We start from the raw sequence: 12,938 nt of genomic DNA, 5'->3' as shown, positions 1-12,938 counted from the left end.
CCCTAAAACACTATAGGTACCAAAGAAAGAATATGAATTGGGTATGATGTGAGGATGGGCCTGAACTAAGTTGGTTTTGTTTTTGTTTTTGTGTTTTTGCTTCTTTTTATAACAAGGGATCAGGGATTTGTATTGCTTTATCAAGATACAGAGGCTGGATGGGTGGGAACCAAGCCGAGATAACTAGAAGGTTGTCATCCTGTCCTCTGATCCCACAGTAGCATAGGTGATGGAACAGCCCCCACAGAGAAACCCTACGCAACTTGATATATTTGCATGCCAACTATGTGCCAACAGTGATGCTTGGTGCTTTTTTATCACAAATAGCTCAATTGAAGCAGTATTCTAAGGGGCTCCTGTGTTTATTGCAAAAGTGCCATTTTTGAAAGTACTTTGGCTCTTTAGTGGAATGGAATGGAAAAAGGTATTTAAACAGGCTAATACTTTGAGATTTTGAGTAATAGAGTTCTTTAAGTCTTAGAGTGGATGCAGATTGAAACTTCTGGGAAGCTAGTACTTGGTTTCAGTTGAAAAGAGAAAATAAATGTAATCTCTTGACTCCACAGAGGAGAGATTTTATATATCATGGCATAGGAACCTTATTAAACAGGAGAAATTTAGAAAGGAAACAAGCCATTAAAAATCTCTAAAAATTAGTTAATCTTGTCCCACAAGGGTGATACTAAATTAGTTTTGTCATTATCTTAGGGTAAAAGTATTTCATTTGACACTCTAGCTCCAGAACCACCCAGATTTTCACAACGGGGATGGAAGGCTGAAATCACGGAGCTGAAATCCATGCTGGTCATGTGACAGGTTGCTTAGCTTGTCCGTGCCTCCCTATACCTCTGGAGTATGCTCAGTATTCTGTTAAGAGAATTATGGAATGGAGGCATGTGACAGAGGAGATGAGAAATCACTTCTATGTTATTACCATAGTATCTTCTCGTGCCTCGATCTCACTGTTTAAAGAGGACTTCATGTGGGGTTCAAAACTTGACTCCTGTGCCTACTGCATGGACATGGCACCAGGGGTAAAAGTCCCTTTCATCAGTTGAGAACAGAACTCAAGTAATAAAAATACTGGCAATAGGGTGTGTGTGTGTGAATTTTTAATTTATTTATTATTTTATTATTATTATTATTTTTTAAAGATTTTATTTATTTGTCAGAGAGAGGGAGAGAGAGCGAGCACAGGCAGACAGAATGGCAGGCAGAGGCAGAGGGAGAAGCAGGCTCCCTGCCGAGCAAGGAGCCCCATGTGGGACTCGATACCAGGATGCTGGGAGCATGATCCAAGCCGAAGGCAGCTGCTTAACCAACTGAGCCACCCAGGCGTCCCTTGTTTTTTATTTTTTAAGATTTAATTTATTAGAGATTGAGAGAATGAGTGGGAGGAGGGCTAGAGGGAGAAGCAGACTCCCTGTGAGCCCCACCCGGGATTTGATCCCAGGAACTCAGGATCGTGAACTGAGATGAAGGCAGATACTTAGCCCACCAAGCCACCCAGGTGCCCTGAATCAGGTTTTTTTTTTTTTTTTAAGATTTTATTTATTTATGTGACAGACAGATTACAAGCAGGCAGAGAGGCAGGCAGAGAGAGGGGAGGAAGCAGGCTCCCCGCTGAGCAGAGAGCCCGATGCGGGACTCGATCCCAGGACTCTGAGATCATGACCTGAGCCGAAGGCAGCGGCTTAACCCACTGAGCCACCCAGGCGCCCCTCAATTGGTGGTTAGAGCGAAGTCATTTCAGAATTATCCTCAGCCTTCCCTCCACTCTAATACACCATTGTCCTTTGTGCGTTACTCTGCCACTGGTCACACCTAGGGATGGGACCGGAGAACTTTATTTCACTGGTTGAGATTCGTAATCTATATCTGTATATAATTACAGGGCAAAGGTTCGTGGAGGCAACAGCCAATGTAGGTTCCAGGTGTGTGGGAACAGCCTTGCACTGTGAGTGTAACTCAGTTAAGTGAGAGGCTGAACGTGGATGGCATACTCTGCCCTCCACTCACTTCGTGTCCGCTTAGAATAGTTTAAGTTGTTAACACTAGAGTTTTTGACAAGCATAGTTTGAGATAACCCCGAAGCTGTTCAAAGTAAAATAGACTAGTAACGGTTAAGAATTGACTGAAGTCATATTCTTTAAAGAGCTGAACTTTCCAGGTCTTTCCCTACCTGTATCTCTGCTTCGCCCTCTCCCCCCTCTTTCTTCATAGACATTCAGTTACTGCTGGTGCTGTGTGCAGTTAATCATTTCCATCTCCCAGATAAGCAGCAATCGGTAGACATCAAGATAGTGGTTGTTAATCATACCAGTACCATCTTCCCTTACAGATACCAGGGCAGTTGAAAGAGAAAACCCAGGAAGACTTTTCCAGTGCCTTTGATTTGCATTTCCTTTCTCAATCTCACTCCTCACAACCCCTGTTTGTATATTTCTAACCTGGAGGGTGCAGGGGGCTTGTTTTTTTCTCCTGCCACCCCTCTCAGGAATAAATTCCCTGAAGTTAATAAGCGGAAAACTCCACCGTGCAGTTTTTCTCATGATACTTTGCTAGTGATTCCATGTGAATTTATTTAAAATTTAGATAGCATCACTACCATTGAGAGCAGTCAGCTCCCTGTTCTTTGAATCATCCATTCTAATAAGTCAATTTGAATCAATTTTTTAAAGTGAGCATGCACCCCGATATATCTATATTTTTTTATATAGACCCCATGTATGTATGTATGTATGAGTATACATGCATAGCATATGTTATAAAAAATAAAGATGAAAGATGAAATACTGGGCAAAAGTTTGTATTAATGTACCAAACGTCTTAACTAAAATATTTTAATAATAGTATGGTGATTTAAAATGTTTCAATATTTGTAAAGGTATTGGCTTACTCTATTTCTTTGTTCAGTGTAACTTGATAGTTGGTTTCCATGGCTCTAATAGCTGAAAAGAATATATGGGCTCGAATGGAAGAGAAGTATTTTGCTGCTGTCATATATAGTTTTTACTGCATCCACCAATTATTGAAAAGTTTTTGTTGAAATTTGCATAGAAAATTTCCATTTACCTGGCATCAAAATACTTTATGTAAACCAGTTAGAAATTGTTATATACCAATATCTTTCAAAATAAATGGAAACTAGATAAAGAGGTTAGTAAATTCTTTTAAGTTTTATAGTATGTAAGTGTGAGAGAATTCATAGATGAGCAGTACTTCACTTCAGCAACAAAAGACGAATAGGAACATTTCCAGAAACCTATTTTGAAACCCCATAGCAAAGGTTATTTAAAAAAAAAAATCCATTTTTGCTCACTGTGGACACTTTTACTCATTGTAAAGAAAATCACTTTTGCTTTGAAGATGTTAATTTTTTTTCTAAAACTATCTGCTAGGGGGCACCTGCCAGTACGGATCACAGAAAAGATAGCAAATCTAGGAGACCCGCCTTTATAGAAAAGGAAAATGGATAACATTTTAAATGTGACAATTCTCCTAAGTACTTTGATGGTTGTTAAAACAGTAAGCACCTGAATAGGACAATTTTTTCCCTTTATTTTCCTTTATTTTTTTTTTAACTTGTAATTTTTTTGAGTAGAGCTGACATACAATGTCACATCAGCGTTGGGCGTACAGCATAGTGATTCAACTTCTTTGTGCTATGCTCACTCTAGGACAAATGGTTTTCAGGATTACTCCCCTTTGCTTTCCAAAGTATTGCTATGTTTATACTACTTAATGGTTTTGGTGCTACAGGATATCATAGTTTGTATTATGTTTAATCTACCTGAACAAATACATCTTGCAAATGACCAACTCCTTTGTTGCATGTGATTGCCATTCTTTTCCCCAGGAACCCCCATCTTCCATTTGTGATATGTGGACCCCCTGACAGAGTGTACCATTGTCACTTTTATATGAAAACAGTGAATTTTAATGAAAGTTCATTTTTACACATTTCAAGGGAAAAGTACAAACATATCTTTGTACTTTTCTCTTATTTATATAACTCTCACTCAAGTAACCTCAGTACCAAGCATTGTACATATATTATCTTCTACCTTTACTGTAAGACATACTACTTTGCTTTTACTGGCCAAAAACCAGTGGCTCTGAAAAATTAGGATACCTGCATTTGTCAAGAGTAATTAATATGAGCTGCTGTAACAACCAATCTTAAATTTCAGTCACTTAATATAATTTTTTTTTTCTTGCAGGCATATTTGGTTAGGTGGCTCTCCTGGGCAGGTTTCCTCCCAGGAGCTACTTAAGAATAGTCTCATTCCAGGCTGTGGCTCTGTCCTCTTTAATATGTGGTTCCAGCATTTCTTGCTGTCATCCAGCCAGAAGATGGGGCAATGAGACAGAGTCTGCTTCAGACCATGTGGGACATATCACTACTGCTCTTGTCCATGGGCAAGAGCTAGTTACATGACTGTACCTAGGTGTAAGGGGGCTGAGCAAGCCCTTAATAGCACCTGGAGAGAAGACATAGGTTAAGTGAACAGAACCCACCACAGTCTGCCACGATTCCAAAGTATGAAGTGTTAAGAGGCAAATCTGGTCTTCAATCATGGTCTGATTGGCTATAGGATCTGTGTTTTTCTCTTTTGCCCCATAACAGTGCAAGGCAAAGGAAAGACCTACAAAAAGACTAATTGGTTCTTTATGCTGCACATGGTGGGTGCATAGTCATGATGAAACCAGGTCCTCAGCTTTGCTCACTCATAAACTTTCTATTTTTAGCTCACCGAGGATTGTTTAGTGCTAGGTTTACCAAACAGGATTTGTTAGAAATGACATCTTAATAACCTAAACTTTTCCTGGGTTTATTGATAATTTTTCTCCTCCCTATTCTAGGGTGAATTACAGTGGTATAGGACACAAAAAGATCAAACGAGGGATAAATTGACAAGAGAATGGGGGAAAGGGCAAATAAAGCTGGAGTCAAAACAGAGGCAGAGTTCAGTCTGTTAGCCAGGAAAACTTATTCAGAGCAGAGTGGGCAATGAATCTGGCTCAAGATAGGTAGCAAATATGGTTCTAGGATGGAAACATAAATAGCTATGAGGTGCACTACATCTGTGAGAAGAATTAAATCATTTGCTTCAAAAACATGTACAACCACAATACATATGTAAACCAGAAGAAAATATAACCCAACTCATGGACCATTGATTCATCCATTTATCATTTCATGAATACCTACTGAGTGACTGTTATGTGTCAGATGCTGTTTCAGCTCTGGTGATACATCTGTGAATAAATCAAAATTCTGTGCCTATAGTTAGGGAAGAAAGATGATAAATAAATAACTTTTTAGTGTGTTGGGGGCTGACAAGTCCTAAGAGGAAATTCAGTAAGGGTGATAGATGAACCAAGCAGGAGTGGAGGAGAACGTGGAGGAGAACCAAGCTTCACTGACCAGATGACATGGGAACAAAGAACCAAAGGGGTGGGGTTGGTGCTTAACTGTGCTAAAATCTGGAATGTTCCAGAAGCACTAAGTGGCAAGGGCACTGGTCTGGAAACATCTTTAGAGCTTTTGAAAGACATTAGGAAGCCAGGGAGGTGCAGTCAGAGAGATACTGTAGTACTGTGATATTTCCGTGCAGTAACAATGACAGTACAACATGTTCACATCATCTGATCAAGGCATATTTTCCCCTAGGCTATGTTGAACGCACTTGACAGATTTTGCTCTTTGGTTTTCTTTTTCTATGCTCTATTCAGACCACTGCATTATTATTATAACAAAAATGAGTTCTTAATAAGATTTGGATTTCCTATTCCTATTCCTATCTGCAGTGCATTTCTTATTTTATTTTATTTATTTGACACAGAGAGAGAGATCACAAGTAGGCAGAGAAGCAGGCAAAGAGAGAGAGAGGGAAGCAGGCTCCCCGCTGAGCAGAGAGCCTGATGGATCTCTTTCTTCTATATAAATTGTGGTTTGTGCTCTCGGGAAGAATATAGCCTAATAGAAGAAACAGATCCTAGGACCCTGAGATCACGACCTGAGCCGAAGACAGAGGTTTTAACCCACTGAGCCGCCCATGTGCCCCTGCAGTGCATTTCTTAATCATGTCTTAGAGACTGTAGTTATTTATAAATATATTTTTAAAGATTTTATTTATTTATTTGATAGAGAGAGATCACAAGTAGGCAGAGAGGCAGGCAGAGAGAGAGAGAGAGAGGAGGAAGCAGGCTCCCTGCTGAGCAGAGAGCCCGATGCGGGGCTCGATCCCAGGACCCTGAGATCATGACCTGAGCCGAAGGCAGCGGCTTAACCCCCTGAGCCACCCAGGTGCCCCTTATTTATAAATATTTTAGGGTTGATTTTTACTAATAGTGTTCAGATGTTTGAGTACAAACATGTATTTAATAAAGCATTTAACTTGGAAAGAGAAGATCTTGGTTCAATTCCTGACCCTGAAGCATACTTTCTGTAACCACAGATAAGCCACAATCACTGAGTCTCAATTACCCTGCAGTACAATAAAGAAACACATGTTCTTCACAATATCTCTCCTCTGTGCCTCATAAAGCTGTTCTAGGTAGGGATCAAAAAAATGATCAGTCTGGAAGTATGTTGAGACTTCAGTTTAAGACCATTGCTTTCTCTGATCCATTTCCCATATTTGATAACCTTGTGCCAGGTATTTCACTAGGGTCTAGCTACAGTGATAAATTGTGGTCTGTGCTCTAGGGGAGAATATAGCCTAATAGAAGAAACAGACAAACTTCTACCAGGGAGAACCACTCTGGGTGCTGAGAAGTTGGAGAAGGGCAGACAGTCTATGTGAGAGAGAATTCAAAGTGAAGGTCAGAGACACTTCTTAGAGGTGAGCGGAACCCTAAAGAACGGGGAGGAATTGTTAGGAACATTAGGAGAGGAAGGGCATTGCAGGTATGTGGAACTGAACATGCAAATGCTTGTAGAGTCAGAGGACTTAGTACTTCTCATTTACCTTTTCTTATTGTAGGGAATATGGATGTATGACTGGAAGATATTGAAACATGGAAAGAGAAAGGCATTTATGGACATCATTAAAAGATTTAATTAATTAAATCATTAAAAGATTTAATTCTGTAATAGTTTAAAGATTCCAGAGGGGAGGAGGTGTTCTGCGGCAAGACTTGCTTCTTGGAGATATTATTCTGGTGGCAATATAAAAGATGAGAGGATCGTGAGACTGAGAGATGGGGACCAGTTAGAAGACTTACAGAGATTCAGGCAAAAGAAGAGGGGATAAACCAGACAACAGAAAAGGGGAAGGAGGGATGCTAGAATTGTATAAGGTAGAAGAACTTTCTTTGATGCCGTTTGATGGGGTGGAATGGAGTGAAAAGAGTGATAAGCCATGCAGCATTTCTTCAATGTACTGATAAGCCTCAAAAGCTGCAAAAAGAAAAAAAAAAAAAAAGATTTGAAGCATATCTCCCCCTTAGGGAGACAGGTAACTTCTTGGAAAATCATATCCAGATAGTGTTTGCAACTAATTAGTATCAATCTTTAAGAATTATTTAATGGTATGTACTAAAATCCTGTTCTTTTGGGGCGCCTGGGTGGCTCTGCCTTAGGCTCAGGTCATGATCCCAGGGTCTTGGGATCAAGTCTCACTCCTGTCAGGCTCCCTGCTCTGTGGGGAGCCTGCTTCTCCCTCTTCCTCTGCCCCTCCTCCCTGCTTGTACACACTCTCTCTCTCCCTTTCTATGTCTCAAATAAATAAAATCTAAAAAAAACCAAAAAACAAAAAAACCCACAAAAAATCAGAGATAAAATCCTGTTCTTTTTACTGTTATCAATGAGGGACATAGAAAAGAAAATTAAGTAGGTTATACACCCATTATGAACTCACAACCCAAAGATCAACAGTTGCACATTCTACCAACTGAGCCAGCCTGGTCCCTCAGGAGAGATGTAGAAATTTTTTAATAGTTTTTTTTTTTTTTTTTATCAACTTGTAGTTGACCGTGTCTCAATAATATAGTCAGAAAACTGTAAGTCAGAGGTTGATTCAGGATTATCTTTAATGTTTTGCCTGAAGGGGACTGAAATAAACAAGATGAAATTAAAAAGATATAAATGTAACCCATCATAGATTGCACAGAGGTTAATAATAATCTAGACTGTTACTATCATAGTATCAGATAATAATATGGCCATTAATATTTATATAGTGCTTTTGATTTTTGAATATTTTCAAGTGTATTTTCTTACATGAACTACTCAACAACTTGATGAGATCAACATTTTTCACCTCCATTTTACAAATAAATAAATTGGGGGTTTGGTGAAGCTAAGTCACATTTTTTATTTAGTATGAGGAATAATGTTCTGGTAGTCAGAGCTTCCATGGATGGAATGAGGGGCCCTCATACTCCTCATACTGAGGAAGTTTAGACAGAACTAGTCAGTTCCTGCCAGACATGGCGTCCTGTGAGAAAGGCATCAGTGGGCAAGAATTTGGGGCAGAGGAGTTTTTTGTGTTTAAGAGTTAGGGAATCATGGGATGCAAAACTTGACAAAAGCTTGGAGCTAACTTTACTCCATCCTCTTCATTTCCTGAGTGAGAGGACTGACACCCAGAAAAGTCAACCTGTCCAAGTTGGCGCAAGCCGTGGAAACTCGCTGTAGGTCACTGATCTCTAAGCTACACTCAATGATTCTATGAGAATCTTGGGAATCTCACAAGGGAAGGAAGGGAAGAAAGAAATGAGTGGAGCATATGGTTGGCATAAAGCCTCAAACCATCACATTTTCTCCCATGGGGAATATGAATATTCTTTCCCAGAATAAAAGTAGTTGGCAAGTGAGAGAGTTCTTTTGTGGTCAGCAACCCTTCACTGATCTCTCACTATTTGCAGGACTATAAAGAGGTATGAGATATGGGCCTTATGCTAAAATCTTGTCCAAGCAAGTTGTGGTAGGCAGAGTAATACCCCCTACCCCAGACAGTTCATAATCTAATCCTCGAGAGTTGTGATTATGTTATCTTACACAACAGAAGGGACTCTACAGCTGTGACTAAGATTATAGACTTTTTAGATGGGAAATTATCCTGTGGGCCCAATCTAAACATCACAGGAGTCCCTACAACTACAGAACTTTCCAAGCTGTGGTCAGAGACCGAGAGATAATGACAGAATAGGGGTCAGAGAAACACACAGGTGATGTGGGACGGACTAGACTGGTCACTGCTGGCTCCGCTGAGAAATGTGGGAGGTCTAGAAGCTGGGAAAGCCAAGGAAACAAGATTTTCTCTAAGTCTCCAGAAAGGAACACAGCCCTGCCAATACCTTGGTTTTAGCCTAGAGGGATAAGCGCTGGACTTCTGACCTAGAACTGTAAAATAATAATTTCGTATTGTTTTAGCCACTGGATTTGTGGTAATTTGTTACCTCAGCAACAGGAGAAGAAACAATGTATGCATGCAAAGTTAAATACACATCATCCACATTCCCTGGGACATAGCAACCTAGGTTAAATGTGAGGCCAGACTGATAGGGCTAGCCCATGTTCTTTTGTCTTTGTCTTTAGTTAGTTGCAAGACCTCAGTATTATTTCAAAAAAGCAGTTCCTCGGCTGGCCCTGGGAGCCCTCAGGGCAGCGGAATACCTCATAAATTTTTTGCGTGGAGTCTCCCAGTTTCCTTCTCTGCCTTTGATTCACCCTGCTGATGTCTACTGTTCTCTTGAGGCCTGAGGAGCCTGAGGAGCCCCAGTTAGGTGCCAGGCATGGGACTGGGGTTCTATCGCTGACTCCATTTACAACCTCCCACCAGGATTGCCTGTTTCCCTGTGTTAGCCTTCCAGGTCTCCTTCAGCTTCCTGCCGCCCTCCTGTGGTGAAGCTGGGCTGCCTTTTCAGACCAAGTCTGAAAACTGTCTGCCTCTTGTCTGTGCCTTTGAGACAGTTCCAAAGCAACGCTACCCAAGGTCTAATGCCGTCTGTTGTTGCTTTGTGCAGTAACTCTACCACTTACTGTTCCAGTCTCCTTCAGTTGTAAGTCCCGCCCCGGGTCTCTTTTCTCCTTGTAATTAATGATTTCCCGGGGGTTTCTCCATGCCTCCTATAAATAGATTTCAGGAGTATCCACTGCACCAGATTGCAAGTGGGGATCCCTCACAATTGCAGGAATCGTACAAGAGAGAATGTGCTAAGTAATACGGAAATGGATGGCTGTTGCAGGAGTTCCAAGGAGAGCAGAATCTAGCAAAGTCTGGTCTGGAGTAAACTGCAGGATGGAGAGGTCCCCGTGGGTATTCAGGGTGAATTCCTACCGTTCAACACTTCACTTGAGCAGCGCAGATAATGAGCACTGAAACCAACAATTATGAAGTAATTGTGATGCAGAAATAACCAGCTGGCAGGAATGGCTGGAGGGGAACATTGCTGAAAATGAGTCAGAGGGCCAGACATTTGAGAAAGAGGCAATAATTGAAATTATAAGGGAATGAACACTTGGAGAGTACAAAAAAAAACCACACAGATATCTAGTTACTTTATTTATTTATGAGTATAAGCATGGGACCTCCTGTTTATACCTTAACTAGCACTGTATCTAGAATGTACTTAGGTGTTTCTGTGTCTCAGCGTCACTATTTCCAGAATTTTCTCTATTTCAGAAAGTTAAAAAATGTCCATCTTTTGTTTGAACTGCTCAATAAAATTGGAGAGTGAATTCTGACCTCTTTCACTTGGTTGTATTTTGCTTAAAAAAAAATCCCTATATATGGGGCACCTGGGTGGCTCAGTGGGTTAAAGCCTCTGCCTTGGGCTCAGGTCATGATCCCAGGGTCCTGGGACTGAGCCCCACATCGGGCTCTCTGCTCAGCAGGGAGCCTGCTTCCTCCTCTCTCTTTCTCTTCCTGCCTCTCAGCCTACTTGTGATCTCTGTCTGTCAAATAAATAAATAAAATCTTTAAAAAAAAATCCCTATGTCCTAGAAGTGATAACTTCTATCACTGTAATGGTTCCTTCACAGTAATGGGATTTTTAAATAAAATTTTATAAATTAGAATGGGGATGTAGCAGTCTAGTAGGGTGCTGCATAAATTAAAAATATAAGCCATCTGCAGCCTCTGCCTCAGGAGATTCTTATGCTTGGGAAAGCAGATCGGAGACTGCATAATAACTAATAGTAATAATAATGGCAATAATAATATTGCTCAGATCAGTTCAATTGGCTTTTTAAAATCAATCATGACCTAAAGGATGGGAAGAAAAGTTGGCTGATGAGATTCCATCCTTTTTATCTAAAGAAAATTAATGTAATATTCATATACCATAAAGTTATGCATTACCCATTTTAAATGTACAGTTCAGTGACCTTGAGTACAGTTCATCCGATTTTAAAAGAGCTCTGAAGGAAGAAAAATTTCCATAGAGAAGCTTCTAGCTCCACATTACATTGCACCTGAAGTCTTTCTGTTTTAAATAGGTGTTTCTTTCTGTTTGGTATGCTATCAGTGCTGAGCAAACTGGTCACCTATTTAAGGTATCTGTGACCCGCATTTCTTTGAGAGAACTTGTGTTAAGTGTTGGGTATCTGCTTTGGAATTCTTTCAGCCATGTATTTTCTGTGGTGTTTCCTCTGATTGTAAATTCCATGTGGGCAGGTAATATGGCTGCTTTCGTTTATGCTATATCCTTAGAGGAGAACCCAGGATGTATTTAGAAAGTATATGCTAATGAATGGTTACCTACTACTGATACTTTTATTTCCAATATTCCTTAGCGATTCCCCAGCAAAGGCTTGAAGTTGCCAGTATTTCAGGAGAGGACTCACCGAGCTAAATCCTGATCAACTAGGGACCTTTCAGAGCATTCATGAAGGTTGCTGCTAAAAAGTCGGACATGAGGTGGCGCTGTTGCGCTTTATAATGACTTCCTCTTTTTCACCAGGACTGACGTCTCCTTTATATCTGACCATGCGGCAATCACTAAAGGAGGAACTCAGTAAGTAGATCAGTAACAAGTGCAGCTTTTACAGTTTCAGCAGAGGTTTCCTGCTGGCTAGTGTGTGGTGAGTCCCGGAAACCTCAGTGCCCACAGACTTCCCTTTGTGGGGAGCCCGCCCAGACTCCATCCTTTGCTGGCAGCCACGCCCCACCAGTGGGAAGGAGGGACTGAAAATCATTTCCTTGAGGCTGGCACACCTTGTCGTACCCAAACTGATCATTTTTTCTCCCCTCTGGCTGGGCCAGTTGCATCTGAGAGCAGAGCGGCCGGAGAAGGGACACGGTAGTGGACGGGGATTGGGGGGCAGGAAGGGTGGGAGCTGGATGCCAGTGATGCAGCAGGGGTGGACCTGGACACTTGGAAAGAAAAGAGGGAGGCCCAGAGTGGGACGGTTGTGAAGGGAAGTTCCAATTTTATGTGAACGAACAATAGTCATTACGTGAGTGAACATGTATTTCTTTGGAAGGAACATCTTGTGGGTTTTGACTTTTATGTATTTATGACTACACAGTATGATATGCTGTTGGTGACCGAATTTCTCTAATTTGTCTTCTCTTTTTCTGTGCCTCTTTTCCTTCTCCCTATCCCTCAACCCGGTCCCCATTTTGTCTCCTTTCCTCCCCTTTCATTTCGGGACCGTGGACTCATTTAGTTAGGAATCCACTTGCCATGTGAGTTTCTCATACATTTCAGACCAAGCTTTCTTCCTGATAGTTAGTGAGAGCCATCAGCAGTTGTGGAAATCAAACACTAGAGCTCTTGTAGGGTGCAGCACACACATACTGAAATGCACCTGGAGGTGTCCTTCACCTGAATGAACCTCCTCAGCACTCCTCACCCCTGCAAGGGGCCAACCTGGTCTCTAGTGAGAGGAACAGGTGCCCCATGAACAACCTGGGTTTGAGTTCTGTGCGTCCAGTTATATATGGATTTTTAAAAATAAATTCAGAACAGCACTGTAAATG

The 12,938-nt window shown here is 41.1% G+C and overlaps 1 protein-coding gene across 1 annotated transcript in view; it reads left to right on the top strand.

Moving 5' to 3' along the window:
* The first annotated feature begins 12,157 nt into the window (after positions 1 to 12,157).
* The window catches only part of STYK1 (serine/threonine/tyrosine kinase 1), a 39,955-nt gene continuing 39,174 nt past the window's right edge, over positions 12,158 to 12,938 (top strand). The window contains exon 1 of the mRNA XM_044227450.1: positions 12,158 to 12,255. The gene's annotated coding sequence lies outside the window, so the exon portion shown is untranslated. The remainder of the gene's footprint in view (positions 12,256 to 12,938) is intronic.

The sequence above is a fragment of the Neovison vison genome, chromosome 12 (genome assembly GCF_020171115.1).
Source record: "Neovison vison isolate M4711 chromosome 12, ASM_NN_V1, whole genome shotgun sequence".
Lineage (NCBI taxonomy): Eukaryota > Metazoa > Chordata > Mammalia > Carnivora > Mustelidae > Neogale > Neogale vison.
The sequence above is the reverse complement of the archived record's forward strand: the minus strand, read 5'-3'. Positions and strand labels throughout refer to the sequence as shown.